Consider the following 13,553-nt stretch of genomic DNA (forward strand, 5'->3'; position numbering starts at 1 on the left):
AATACTTCAATTACACTGTGGGCTGTGTTGCCTCTTCTTGCTGGACATCCCTCTAGAAATTAACCCTTTTATTATCATATTCAGATATTGGTTTGCTGTAGCAAGCACTGCATACCTTTGCTTAGTCTAAATCCCTTTTGAATCTTTGAACAGTTCACTGGGATTAGGTGAAGGAGCTGAAAGGTGAAGCTAGGGGGTTAACGTCTCTTGCAGTCACACTGTCAGTAGCAAAGGTTGAAATGTTTGGATTTGCAACTTGCAATAAAAAATGCAAGGGTTGTGTTGCATGAATCCCTTGAGGAGAGGTCTGTGCTGCACTGCTAAGCATCCATGTAGCCCCATATTAAATAAACTAATTAACTGGTTCGTTCTCTGATCTAAGCAAAGATTACTTAGTAGCATTGTTTCTGGCAGTTTCCACCTGGGCTTATCCTTTACGTTACTCTGTTCAGGATCTTTAGTAATCATATGCTGGTGGGAGATACACAGGTAAGAGAGCCAAGTGGAGCAGGTTGGTCTGTTAAATCATCACTCCCAATAGTCTATATTGCTTGATAAGATATTTCTTAAGAAATACATACACCATTTCTAACTAGTTGCCAAGCAGTTGTGTGTATATTGCACTTAGAGTACATAGTCTGTCTCAGAAAGCTTGTTTTGTTGACGTGACTGGGAAAAAAGGCATTGATGGGCTGTTCCTAGTGCAGTGGTACAGGGAAGCAGACAAATTAAAGTGACTTAATCTCATTATGTGTGTTATTAAATTTGTCCTAACTTTAATACTCTCCTATACTTTAGAAAATGGAAGAGTGATCAAAGGATGAACTGCGTTTTGTAAATACAGTGGGAGATTAAAGAAATGCAACTGAGTTTAGTTAAAGGAAGGAAAAACAATTCATTGAATTTGTCATTTGGTTGATGACCTGGCAGAGTTACCTGGAAGGACAGAATGAAATGAGGGTCACTAGCTGGTAGGTGACCTACTCAAATACAGACCAGAAAAGCTGGAAGTTGTGAAGAAGGGGAACTGAGCTTTGAGACAGCAAAGATGGGAGGAGGGTAATAGATTCTTGCAAGCTATCAGCTAATCAGGGATATCTTTCTAAAATGAACTTTGGCCTGAATTACAGTATATCAGTTTGTTTTATAAAATAGTAAATGAGGTTGTTTGTGTCCTACTGGAGAGGAGACCAGAATACATGATCATGCAAGGAAACAAATCTGAGAAAATTGTCAGGGAATGTTAAGATAAAACTTAGGTGCTTTTCTCTAAGCTACTGTGCTCATCAGCAGAAGGAAGCTGAGGACAAAGCTTTAGCCATCTGTAAATGAGAGGAAGGCCCAGGAAGACTTGTAGCAGTGAAGGAGAACATCTGTAAGGACTCTTGTAAACTTTTTACAAGGCAACTTCAAGTTAGAAGGGTAAAAATTAAAGGAAACAGGGATAGCTGGAGGAGCTTTAGGAGATGTCCTTCAGAAAGTTTCAGTGGAACACCAGCTGAGCGATTGACACAAAAATACATACAATAAAGGCACATATTTCTCTGGTAAAGTGAGGGCAAACTTAAAACACAGGATTCTAGATCGTATTCTCTGAAGTGAACATTGCAGAAAAATAGACCTCTGAAAAAAGGCAGAAATACTTGTGTCTAGTGAGTAGTAGATGATCTTCTGAAGTATGGCATTCTTTTCTAAGTCCTTTTGTCTGTTTTCTGCACCCCTTATTAGTAGGTTTCTTTATGTCACTGGGCCCTTTGGTCTCCTTACAAGAGAACTGTGAGCCGTTCTCAGTGATTTGAGATTTCAGTTAATAATGCTGGCAAGACTTCAGTGAAGAACTGTGTAGTAACTGAGGGCTTAGCTTAGTTAAGAATGGGGCAGCCATCCCAAGTGTTTGGTTTGGGCAGTTTGTGCCTAATGACTTTTACGTGGGTCCCTGCACAGCACTATTGTTTCTAGGCACTGTGGAGGAATCTAGTTGTTTAGACATGGTTTCAAATGCCACATCTGAGAGCAGGCACCTAGCATATAAATCTTGTTTCCTACATTGAACTGTTCTTTTCTGGTAAGCTAAGCTTTTACATTTGCCTTGCTCAACTCTGTTTAGCATGCGCTGAATTTAAATCTTCTACCTGTTATTAATTGATACTATGCTGATAACTGCATGTTAGCTGACTTCAGCCTGACCTATGAAAGCTGGTTGTGAACTTTGTATGCTTTACACTTTCCATGAGCTGGCCTTACCCCGTGTGGGAAACCACATGAACTTTTAGCCTTCATGTTATTTGCTAAGGAATTCCCATGGCCTACCACCCCATGTGTGAAGAGCAGTGTTGTTTTCAGGCTTCCAGCCGAGCTTTGTCCCTGTGACATCTGATCATTTTGTAGATCTTGGTCTTGGCAGTTTTTTGGGCTGAAGCACTAGCTCACTTGATTGTTCCCTATATAGAAACCAGTGCCTATCATTTTTTACTGAGTGAAACAGCAAAGTTTTCCATTTTCTAATAAACTGAATTGCTGTAGGTTTACTGGATGCTATCCAAGACATCCTCCGTACTGTTCAGGAGCTGTAAATAATAATGAGCATTTGTAAGTGGTAACTAAGGGACTGCATTATTAACATTTAGCACAAGTCTACTTGCGGAAATAACATAATCTAAACTTAGTTAACCTTTCTGTGAAGGAATTTGGACTGTCTGGTGTGCCTTCCTAGGTCCTGCAGAATTGGGCTGTGGACATTGTAGAATATTTTATTCTTGAGTATATTTATATATTTATAAATATATACCTATATTTATATATAATGTATTATACATTATAACAACAAAATAAATATTATGTTTATAATATTTATATATCTATATTGTATACATGATATAAATTATATATTATTAAATATGTGTATATTTATGAATATTTATATACTCAATATATAAAAATATAAATATATTTATAATGTATTTATTCTTGAGAAAATTCTGCTTGCAACATGTTAGTTGGGTGTCTGCTTTCTCCATGTGTTATCCCCTCTTTGTCTGGGGGGAAGGAGCTGCTGCTCCTTGGGGTAGTTTCATAGATGTCTCACCCAAAAAACAGCAATGAAAAACAAACATACAAAAAAATGGCACAGTGACTTGTTTTTCTGAACACGGTTTCTTTGTCCTCTAGCCTTTTTCGCTGTTGGCAGGATTCTTTTTGTTTTCAATGCTTGTGATGCATCTGTGTAGTGTAGGGACCCTAATCAATGAATTCCTGGTGTTCCCTGGTCATTACCCTGCCCTTATGAAGGGCTACCTTGATTTGGTAGTGTGAGCCATTTAAAAATGCTTTTTCAATTCTGGTTGTAATGCAAAAGTATGCATTCAGACTTGACCTTTACTTTAAAATAGAAATTGCAGACTTTAAATCCTGCCTGGAAAAATGTAAGTCTTAGATGCATCTCTGGCAACTGAATGTTGCTTCTTCTCAACATCAGCATTAATGTACAGACGCACAAAAAAGGAATGTGGTTCATCAGCAATTTCTGCCAAGGGCTTTCCTATTGCTTTCATGCCTTCCACCGGAAAATAAAATCTGTACTTGTGTTGAAGCAGTGAATACAGAGTGGCTAGGAAGCCTCTTCTAGCATGTCTATATATTCATAACTTGTCATTCACAAAAGAAAAAGCTCCTGAAGCAGTCACAGCACAGGTGAGGATTAGTAGAATGTTTGAGCACACCTTGCCTTGCTCAAAGCATGCAGGGATTTGCATCTGAAGACAAATCCTGCTGTGAATAAGCTACAAGTGCAATTAAAGCATTTAGCACGGATATTTTAACAACTTGCTGCTGTTGAAAGGGACAGTGCTGCCCCTTCGTGTCTCCTGGCACATCTCACCCCCTAGCTTTGCACTAGTTCAGGGTATCACCCAACATTTCAGTAAGGTGGTGCAGCTCTCTTGAGTGATATGCACAACTGTAGGGTGCTTGGGGTTCACCTCAGAGATGTGTCCCATTGCACAGGAATTCCAACTCATCCAAGAGAAAAGGAAACACAAAAAGCTGGTGCTGCGAGGAGACAGCCTAGATTTACCCATCCTGTATATGGCATGATGGCACATGTAACTTTATTCCTGATGTCCCATTAAAGGACTTTTAATTGCCACTTTGGTTTGTCAGCCACTTGAATCCAAAGGAAGTGTAAGCTGAGAAGAAACTGCCCTGCAGTCGTGCTTGCCCTGTGCTGTGGGAGCACTGCTCTTGGTTGGACAGTTGAACAGGCAGCTTTTGCTGCAGCCCTTCTGCTCTGGGTGCACTGTATCAGTGTTAGTGCTGGCCCCCGGGAGGTGCTGGGAACTTGCCCTACTTCTCAGTGCTCGCTGTTGCTGTGCTTCATAACTGCTTTTTGTGAATGTCTCCTAAGAGTGGAGTGTTGGATAATGCCACAGTATGAGCTGTCATAACTTTGAAATGCTGCCTTTCTCAGTGTTAGCTGCAGATCACTTACTTAAAAGTGGGATTTTAGGCATGCGGGAGGTGATTATTTTTGAAGTGTGGAGCAAGACTGGAGATGGTATGTGTATCTTTTTTTTTTCTGGTCATGTCTTTGCGTGTTTTCCAGAAGACATGCAAGTGCTGAATTGTTGCGGTGTCTCAGTTTTTACTATTTGGATATGGATTTCACCTGTAAATGGTGTGACTTCAAAATGAAGCTGGTAAGCTTATCATTTATGTTAGTGTTTCTTGTTGCTCCACAAGCAACAAGAAGTTATTTTATTAAAAATGGGATTTTGTGAATAGTTGTAAGTCACAAATTTCTCCATTTCCACACATAATAATGTAATACTAGATGTGCTGTTGTATGTTTTCCTGCATTTTTTTTCCCCCTTTGGAAACTGCCTACTCATGCACTTCACAAAAAGCTGTGTTGCCTTCCTATCCTGAAATAACTGGGAGAACAAAAATGAAGCTGAGCCTCTAATACAGCACTGAGATAGTCAGAAGGAAGAAATATTGATGTTTGTATGGGGATGTCAGATACATATATATGTTTGACAGCTAATTTTGTGTAAAGCTGTTATAAAGAACTTCTAATAAACCAGCGGGGAAGATGAAGAGATGTGCGTGCTGGAGGAAGCAGCTGAGCGGGGGATACCCTCAGCTTGGTTCCAGGCTGGCTGAGAATACCTTGCTTTTCCCAGGGCTTTCTTTGGGACCAAAGGGAAACTGACAGCCTGTCAGCTTTTCTTCATCAGGCTGGCCGAGTGCTAAGAGCAGGGATGATTTCTTCCAGCCAGAGATGGAATTTAGCAGGGCTGAAGGGACTGTGACAAAGCTGGAAATGAAGGTGTAAGGTATAAATATAACTCACTTCTACACTCCTTTTAGTGATATTTTTGCCCTTTTGTTTCTGTGCTTCATTCCTTGAAAATACAACCTGTTTGGCAGAGACCTGTTCTTTTCCTTTAGTTCCCATTTGTTTGTCAACAGATCACTGAAGGAAGAGTCCTGCACGTGCCTAGTGCATTTGGGTTTGTAGTAGTAATGATGTGACTGAAAAACAGAATCAGCTATAAGCAGTTTGTGTAACAGTATTTGGAGCAGGTAATCCAAACCAAAAGAAGATGCAGGAAACTACGTTTGTTACCTTAATGCACTTGAAGAGACTAAAAGAAGTATGTAGTGGTTCAGCCTGTTAAGCTGAAAAATGGCTGAACTGTAAAAGTCAAGAAGAAATACTACATAGTTAGTGTTAGTCATGCCAGAGCCCAAATGTATTGGCTAATTTTGGTGCTATTAATTCTCCAGTATGAAAGGGAAGAAGAAAATGAGAACCTGGTGAAAGCACACAGATTGTGAGATTGGAAGCTGGGGCAGCTAACAGAGCGCTGAAATGGTGCTTGGCCCCTACAGCGCCTCTGCTAAAGGAGACCCTTTAGAAGACACATCTTAGAACTTTTTTTGCTTTCCCGCCATTGAAAGACAACTTTAGAGATGATGCACTGCAGGCAGAATAGTTGCCAAACTGTGAGGATGCAGGAGCTTGGCTTAGCCACGGGAAGGGAAACTTCAGCTCACTCAGAGCATACCAAGGACCTTGTAGTAGTGAAACTGAGCATTTGGGCTTTAAAACTCTAAAGTAGAAGGCATATATTCAATGGCCCGAAACTTTGCAGTATCCAGTTTGTGTAAACAAGGAGTGAAGACATCCTTAAGACCTGTACCTAAAGCATTTCTCTGCAGCAAACCAGTTCTCACTCATAGGAGTGAGATGAAATCTTAGAACAGAAAGCTGCATGCATCTCTTAGACTACAAGCACTAGCAAGGCATTCTCAGTTGTGTGTGAAAGATGCACTGATTTATAAATTCCCACTGCTTGTATACACATGAGAAGAGAGTTAAGTAGCTCAGCTACTTGTCTTGTATGCTTCTCCTGCTCTGGAAATGTCAGTCCAGGTGGTGTACAGTCCTCCTAATGAAAACTTCCTGGTTGTTTAAAAAATTCTACTTTGAAGTTGACTGCACACTGCAGCACAAGATAGGACATTTTGTTGACAGTTCAGAAGTAATGTGTACCATTTGGGAGACTTCACAGAGCCACTGCCTCCTCAGCTAGAAGATTGTTTGGTGTGTTTGGGTTTTATTCCCCCAAAAGATTCTGATCAAAACACACTAAACTACTACAGAAGTCTTTGATTAGGTTGTTATGTAAACCCTATTTGTTTTGGATAAATGATTTTCCTACCTGATAGGACGGGTTTCTCTCAGTCTTTCGGCCCCTCAGCATCCCTTGGATGGCTTAGGGCTGATAAAAACGAGGATTGCACTCTGTGCTTAGAATGAGTACCTAGCTCAGTAACCCAGTTTGACAACTTTCACAGGAACTGGGGGAGTAGATTTTTATTCCTTTACAGTTTATGTGTCTGTCACTATTAGCAGAGCAATGAATTTTGGCATCAAAAGAGTAAATGACTAGAATCAGGTATCTGGCCCAAAGGACATAAAGCTTCCGTTGTCTATTAATTTTAGGTCTTTCTTTTTTTTTTTTCCTGTAATGTTGAAACTATTGTACTTCATTCCTTCCCACACAGGCACAAAATCTTCTGGGGGATCAGAAGAAATTAATATTAAATACTACATTTTAACGTAGGTTTTTGTGAACTCACTTTGTCAGCATTTCACACAGGTGGGCCCTATTTTCAGATATAAAATATAGCTATTTTGTTCTTTAACTTACACTAGAGTAATTCTGGGGCGCTAAGCATTGTCTTAAGATGAGTTGGTTTTGGTTTAAAGAAATAGAAACACTTCTCAAGCTCAGTAATTTTCCTACAAGCAGCTGTTTTCAGAATAAATAGCTATTTTTTGTAGCTGTGTCTACATCCACTGAAATAAAATTGGGGATTTTGGTGATCAGGGTCTGTTGAAATAAGGCATCCAAAGGCTTACAATAGCTCAGAGTTTCAGTAACGATGGTAAACTAGCAAGCATTGCTGTACCACTCATCAAGCCAGGATTCCCTGAGGTGGTAGAGAGGCTTGTGACCACGTGCGAGGTCCTGAGAGCTCCTGTGGCTGAGGGCTGCTTGCTGTGGATGCCACTGCTGAGGATGATACGGTCTCCAGCCCTAGCAGCTGTTGTGCAGGAATGCACCCAACCTTTTTGCTGTGTCCCTGCAGTACATACCAGTGGTACCTATTAAGAAGGGAAGTACTTCAATCATAGCACAGACACTTGAGTTTCACTCTAAACAGGTTTGATTCCTGGAAGGAGCATAGGTTGACTTTGGTTTTGCTCAATTTTGTTTTTGTTTGTTTGATTGCTTTTGTGAAGGTGGTCCATATCTCCATCAGTCTTGAAGCAGGCATTTGTCTGTTTCACTTAAAGAAAAACGTGAGCTAGGTGTTTGCTTGTTTTATTTGGAGAGCACACCTCACTGAGCTATCAGTCACATCCTTGCAAAAGAGAAGGCCACCAGCATCCTGGGCTGTATTAGGAAGAGCATTACCAGCAGGTTTAGGAGAGTGAGCCTTCCACTCTGCTTCGTACTCATGGGGCTGCGGATTCAGTTCTGAACTCCCCATCACGTGAGAAAATTTTTTTAGTTACCACTTAATCTAGGTTTTGGAGCACCAGAGATGTCCTTTGTCAAGATAGCTGGAAGTAAAAGCTTTCAAGTACTTCCCCTTTTTAACAATGGGAGATGGGGTCTGAGGCTGAACTGAGAGTCTCAGTGCTTCTATGGACAAGATAAACTCAGAATGTTGTCCTGTGGCTCCATTATCACTGTGACAGTCTAGAAAACTCCTATGATGAGTCCATGGTACGACTGGCTTTTCTCAGAGATGCTAGTGATGAGTAAACCTGCTTCAGTAAAGGTGAACACCATGTTGATCTGTCAAAAAAGCACCTTTTAATTAAATTCCTAGAGCTGCAAGATGTTCTTTGTGCCTGTCCAGTTTTTCGTCTGTGTATCGGAGGCCTTCTTTTCCTTAGGTCAAAATGATTCATCTTGTAGCTTTGTGGCTGGTTTAAATTCATGGGATGCCTCCCTCCAGCCTGCTGCTTTTTCCTTAGGAAAGACTGGGAGCAGCTGTTAGAGCAGTTAATCACTTGAGCACCCAAAGGCAGTACCTCTGCCTTTCCAGAGCTGGGGCTGCTCATGCAGCCCGTCTTATGCAGGGCTGGGTTGCAGCAGCTGTTAACGTGGGGTATACATGGGGGTGTCTGCTCCTGCTGTTCTGCATGTGTGCCCAAAGGCAAACACAAGCTGGGGCAGGGAAGAGTTCCAAAACTCATATGTGGTTTGTGGGCTGCCAGAGGTTGGGGAACATGGTGATGAGTGAATGAGAAGATGGCCTCAGCAAGTAAAACACAAAGATCACTGCTTTGCTGTGAGATGTGGGATGATGTCACAGGGCATTTTACCATCTGGGAGTACAGAGTGTTCCTGCAAATAGTATTAGGGAGTTCAGAGAACACAAAGGTGCCACTGAAACAAAACAGTCTTCTAGACAAATGTGAGGTGTTCTGGGAGGTATTCCTCGAGTAGCGAAGGAAAAGGAAAATATCACTGCTTTAATTCAGACGTCTTCCTTCGAACCATACGGACTATTTCCTAGTGAAGATTCTGATGTAGAAACTGCTTGTCACATGGAGCAGCTGTGCCCATGCACGCGTGTGTGCCTCACACAACCAGCTCAGGGACACCACAGTCCTCGTGCTGCTGAGCAGATGTCTCCCACCATTAGTTGGGGGCTGCACATCTGGAGCGCACGTACATCTACAGCACAGCTTGGAGAAGTACAAGGTGGAGATGACGGATCCTGTCGTGGTTCTTACTGGTTCGTACTGTGACAGTTGCCTTCTGAGGTGGGGTATTGCTGTGAAGGGAAGAAAGATTTCCTTTCTGTAGCTATGTGATTTTGGTTTAAGGCATTGCGCATAGGGACAGTGACTGTCTTTTTAATTATCCCTGAAGGAAACCACGCCACACTTTTCCTCATTGTGAAATCGTACTCTGAGATATGACACACTTGTGATTCACAGAGTTCAGAATTGCATTTCTCTTAAAATAAGTATGTATTGTGTGCTGGAGATAGCTGAGTCTTGCCCAGGGGTAATTGAAACTCGTGGCGCTTGCATAAAGAGGTCTTGACTCCCGGATGGGTGCTTGGCACACTTGGTTGACCTACTTTAGCTCTGACCTTGATTTGCTCAGAGGTGTTTATGTACTCATGATCAGCTTTCCTGCGTGATTAAGCTAGTCACGTGACTGCTAACTTTTTTTTTCCCCTTTTAAAGGGATGAACAGTAAGATTTGATTTTACTGCCTCGTTGCCCTTGTTACAAGGGGTTAGACAAAAGAGCTTGCACACACAGCATGGAAATCCTCAAGGAAGTGGTCCAAAATGGGCAGTGGAGAGAAGTTATTGTGTGGCTCAATGACAGAATGTAATCAGGAAGTGGCCTACATGGCATTTTTTCAAGTAGGTCTGAGGAGTACTTTGTCAGCAGGGTAAGGTTCATAAAGGGAAGATTCGGGCTTTGCTTGTATTTATGGATAATTATTGTATTGCTTTTCATAGAGGCTTTTTTTAGCCATTGAAAAAAGCAGCTCAAGGCTGAAAAACTCAAATATTCTCTTCACAAGATGGTTTGCAAAAGCCCCACAACGCATTATTTCTCTGCGCTGCTGCCAGCTTGTTACAGTGGGATATGCTGATTGTTGCTCTCGTTCTTGTGTTGACACTTTCTGACTTTAACCCTCATCTCAGGGGACGGACGTGATTTTCAGTTCCCACAATCCTGACGTGTAGGGCTATGGTTGCTAGAACTGAGACAAGTGTTTGGGACATGGCAGAGAAAGGGCTGACTTGAAAAGGAGTGGAGTTTTGTTTATTTTTTTAATGTAGCTTTCCTCTGCTTCGCTGGCCAAGGTGCTTCAAATGAACTGCTTTGAAATGATCCACTGTTGACACTTGCTTATGCAATCTGAAAGAGTGGCACAGTTGAATGGATATTTAATTTCAGTATTTTTTTTTCTGTGAAACTGCTTTGAAACTTCTGTTCTGACATGAACAAAGCGATTTTTCTGCATTAAAATACATCAATGGCAGTGTTCCATTTTCCTTAAAAAGGAAAGAACCATGTTAAATTTAAAATAAATATGCTCTTCCATTTTCTTTCTTAATTCCAGCATGTCCCACCCTGCTGTCAGGTCATCATCAGTGGTCAGTGAGATGGTATGTTGAAAGTGATTTCAACAACTCTGCTCACGTATGGAGGTGGTCAGGAGCTTTTGGGGTTTAAAGGTGGATGCTGGAGTCAGAAATTTTGGGAAATACTTGTTTCTAGTAGGTGCATTCTGCAGTGCTCAGGGTTTTGCATCAGATGCCAGGACCGAATCATGGATGCACAGTAACTGGGCAACGAAAGTGTAGCTGTAACTAACTAATGCACCTGGCTGAGGTTGAGGATAATGTTTTTGCATCTGAAACAAGAGCAGAGAAATGATCAGTGACTGTGGCTTTAGTGGGAGGTTGTATATTAATCTGCAGTAATCTCATAAACTACAGTAACATGACTGAGTTTGTACTTGTTGAACTGCTTGAGTAGGAGAGACAAAGCAGATAACCAAGAGGAGGCTGATTTAAAATGAAAGTAAGGTCTTGTCTGCAAGTAATTGCATGGGTGTGCGTGAAAGTCATCTTTTAAGTTGTGGTTATGGAGTCAATGTCAATTCATAATTTGCTTAAAATTTGTGTTATTTTAGCAATTTGTCAACGACTTTCTGGTGCCAGCTGGCCTCTTAGCTTGCCTGTACCAATATGTCCACACATTCATAAAGACCTGACTCCTTTTTCATTTTTGAGAGCAGACCACAGAAGCTCTCCAGCGTGTTGCATGGTGAGCCCTCAACAGCAATCTGGAAAGTCTGCTTGTACAGCAGCAGTCTCGTGCTCACAAGCTGGTGCTACTAAAGTCATGACTTGCTTGACCTCAGATTTAAGTACTTTGATCCCATTATTACTGTAATAGGACCAATGAGTTTCAGATATTTAATTCTGAATTTGCTGTTCTGGCAGAGCTGAGAAAAAGTGATGGCGTTGACTTTGTATTTTGTGGGGTTTCTGGTGGTCACACTGATGGAATATTAGTTTTTAGACTTGAGAACTAATGCAGTTATCATAAGAACTTGCTGATCTGTGTTCTTGGGAAGTTCTACTTCCATCACAGGTTGGAAAGGCAGACACATGTACATCAACCAGAAAGGAAAGTCTCCAGAAGACTAGCAAAAGCCCTTGCAGGAGGCACTCCTAGAATGGTTTTCATGTCTCACGTAGTGAATTTTTCGTGGAAAAAATAAGTTTTGCGGGAAGAATCCAGGAAGGAACAGCAGTCATCTGCAGGTCATCCACTGTCTTTGCAGCGTAGTGGAGGGGCACATTTGAGGGCCTGAGTTTCCAGTATGGGATGTGGATTTTATTTAAAGCTTGAAGCCTGCAGAATAGAACAAGAAGTTTAACCACTTTTGCTTTGGGAAATGCCCAAACTGTTGGGAGGGAAAAAGTGCTGTTGGAAGGGAAAATAAAATTGTAAGCCCAGCCAAAATCATCTTAAGGCGACGGCCACCTTAACGTGAAGGCAGCCTTGCTCAGCAGTGTAACAGCACTTCCACTTATTTTGCTAGCATCTGACAACAAATGCTTTCAGATCTGATTATAGTGAATGGAGCCTTACGTGATTTGCTACAAAAACTAAAGAGTGATGAAGAAGGCCCCAAGGAAGCGATGCTGGGGAATTTCTTTCCATTCCAGTACTTGGTCTGCTGGAAATGACATCTAAACTTTCTCATAATGGATGAAGCTTCTGTACTTTATAAGGAAATGAAAATTCTGCTCTTGATTAGATAAGACATTTTATTTCTCACTTAAAGCATTTGTTTGCTGCTGTAAAAAATGTCTAAACCAGATGTTGTAAACAACTGGCCATGAAAGTGTTCCTTACATTTCTTATGCTTGCTGCTTTTCTTTCCATTCAGGTTTTTGAATGTACTTGACTAACAGACTATGAGGCATGAAAAGGTTTTAAGGTGTTCAAGTGCTTCAGGCTGAGCTTCAGACTTCTTCCCCCAGGTGGATCTAGGCTTCCAAGAAAAGCCTTCAGGTAAAAGCTTTCTGCTTCACAACTGATGGCATTCAGTAATGGATGAGCTTTTCACAGTGTTTTTCAGCAATGTAATGTTTGCAGTCCAGAAGTTTAAATTGTGTTTCTTCTAGATGAAAAATGCTAGTTATATTCTTTTGTACTACTGTCTTCTTGTCTTAGACTTTCCCTGAGTTATTAGGGGTTTTAAGGGGGGTGTGCTGTAGTGGATGTATTTATTTAATTCATTCATTTTGCATCAAAATCTTGGGAATTCTGTTCCAGAAAATTCAGGGGAAGTAGAACTCTCAAACCTTATGGACTTTCAGTCTTCAAATGAAGGAGAGATGCATGAAAATCAGTTTTTCCACTAAGCAAAAGAAAGAACTTACCCTTTACTTCTGGTAGGTAGCAGCAGTTGGCCAGGCAGTCAACATAAGAGTAAACCTTTAGTTAACAGTCATGTTGACAATGGGTGGAGAAGCAGGGCGGAGAGAAGCTGCTCTGCATGCCACATCTTGATGAGCAAATACGGATACCTTGAATGTACTCAGTGCTCGCACCTGAAAATACAAAGGAGAAGTCTTAATCTTGCCCTTCATATTGATGCGTGTTTCTTTTCCACTGGAGGAAGAAAGAAATGGAATCATATCCAGGTCAAGAGAGATTCTCCTCTCTTTCTCCTCTGCCCTGGTGAGGCCGCGTCTGGAGTGCTGTGTCTTTTGTGCTCTCCAGTTCAAGAAAGACATGAAATTTCTGGAGGGGGCCCAGTGAAGGCCTACAGGGATGCCTAGGGACAGGAACATATCCCTGTTGAGGAAAGGCTGAGACACCTGGGACTGTTCAGCCTGGAGTGCGGAAGGTTCCATGAGCACAAGAGGGAATTTGTTGCAGTTTCATTTGTATTAACTTGGAGATTTGTTCT

General features: G+C 41.4%; 1 protein-coding gene across 3 annotated transcripts in view; it reads left to right on the top strand.

The window, feature by feature from the left end:
* The first annotated feature begins 269 nt into the window (after nucleotides 1–269).
* The window catches only part of BMAL1 (basic helix-loop-helix ARNT like 1), a 34,769-nt gene continuing 21,485 nt past the window's right edge, over nucleotides 270–13,553 (top strand). For 2 of the 3 annotated variants that reach the window (XM_065755348.1, XM_065755349.1), the window contains exon 1: nucleotides 12,532–12,649. The gene's annotated coding sequence lies outside the window, so the exon portion shown is untranslated. Of the gene's footprint in view, nucleotides 280–12,531; nucleotides 12,650–13,553 lie in introns of those variants that run through there. The other variant, XM_065755350.1, reaches the window with a different exon arrangement.

This window comes from Cyrtonyx montezumae, unplaced genomic scaffold (genome assembly GCF_038088225.1).
Source record: "Cyrtonyx montezumae isolate F1298 unplaced genomic scaffold, pur_monq_1.0 scaffold_10, whole genome shotgun sequence".
Lineage (NCBI taxonomy): Eukaryota > Metazoa > Chordata > Aves > Galliformes > Odontophoridae > Cyrtonyx > Cyrtonyx montezumae.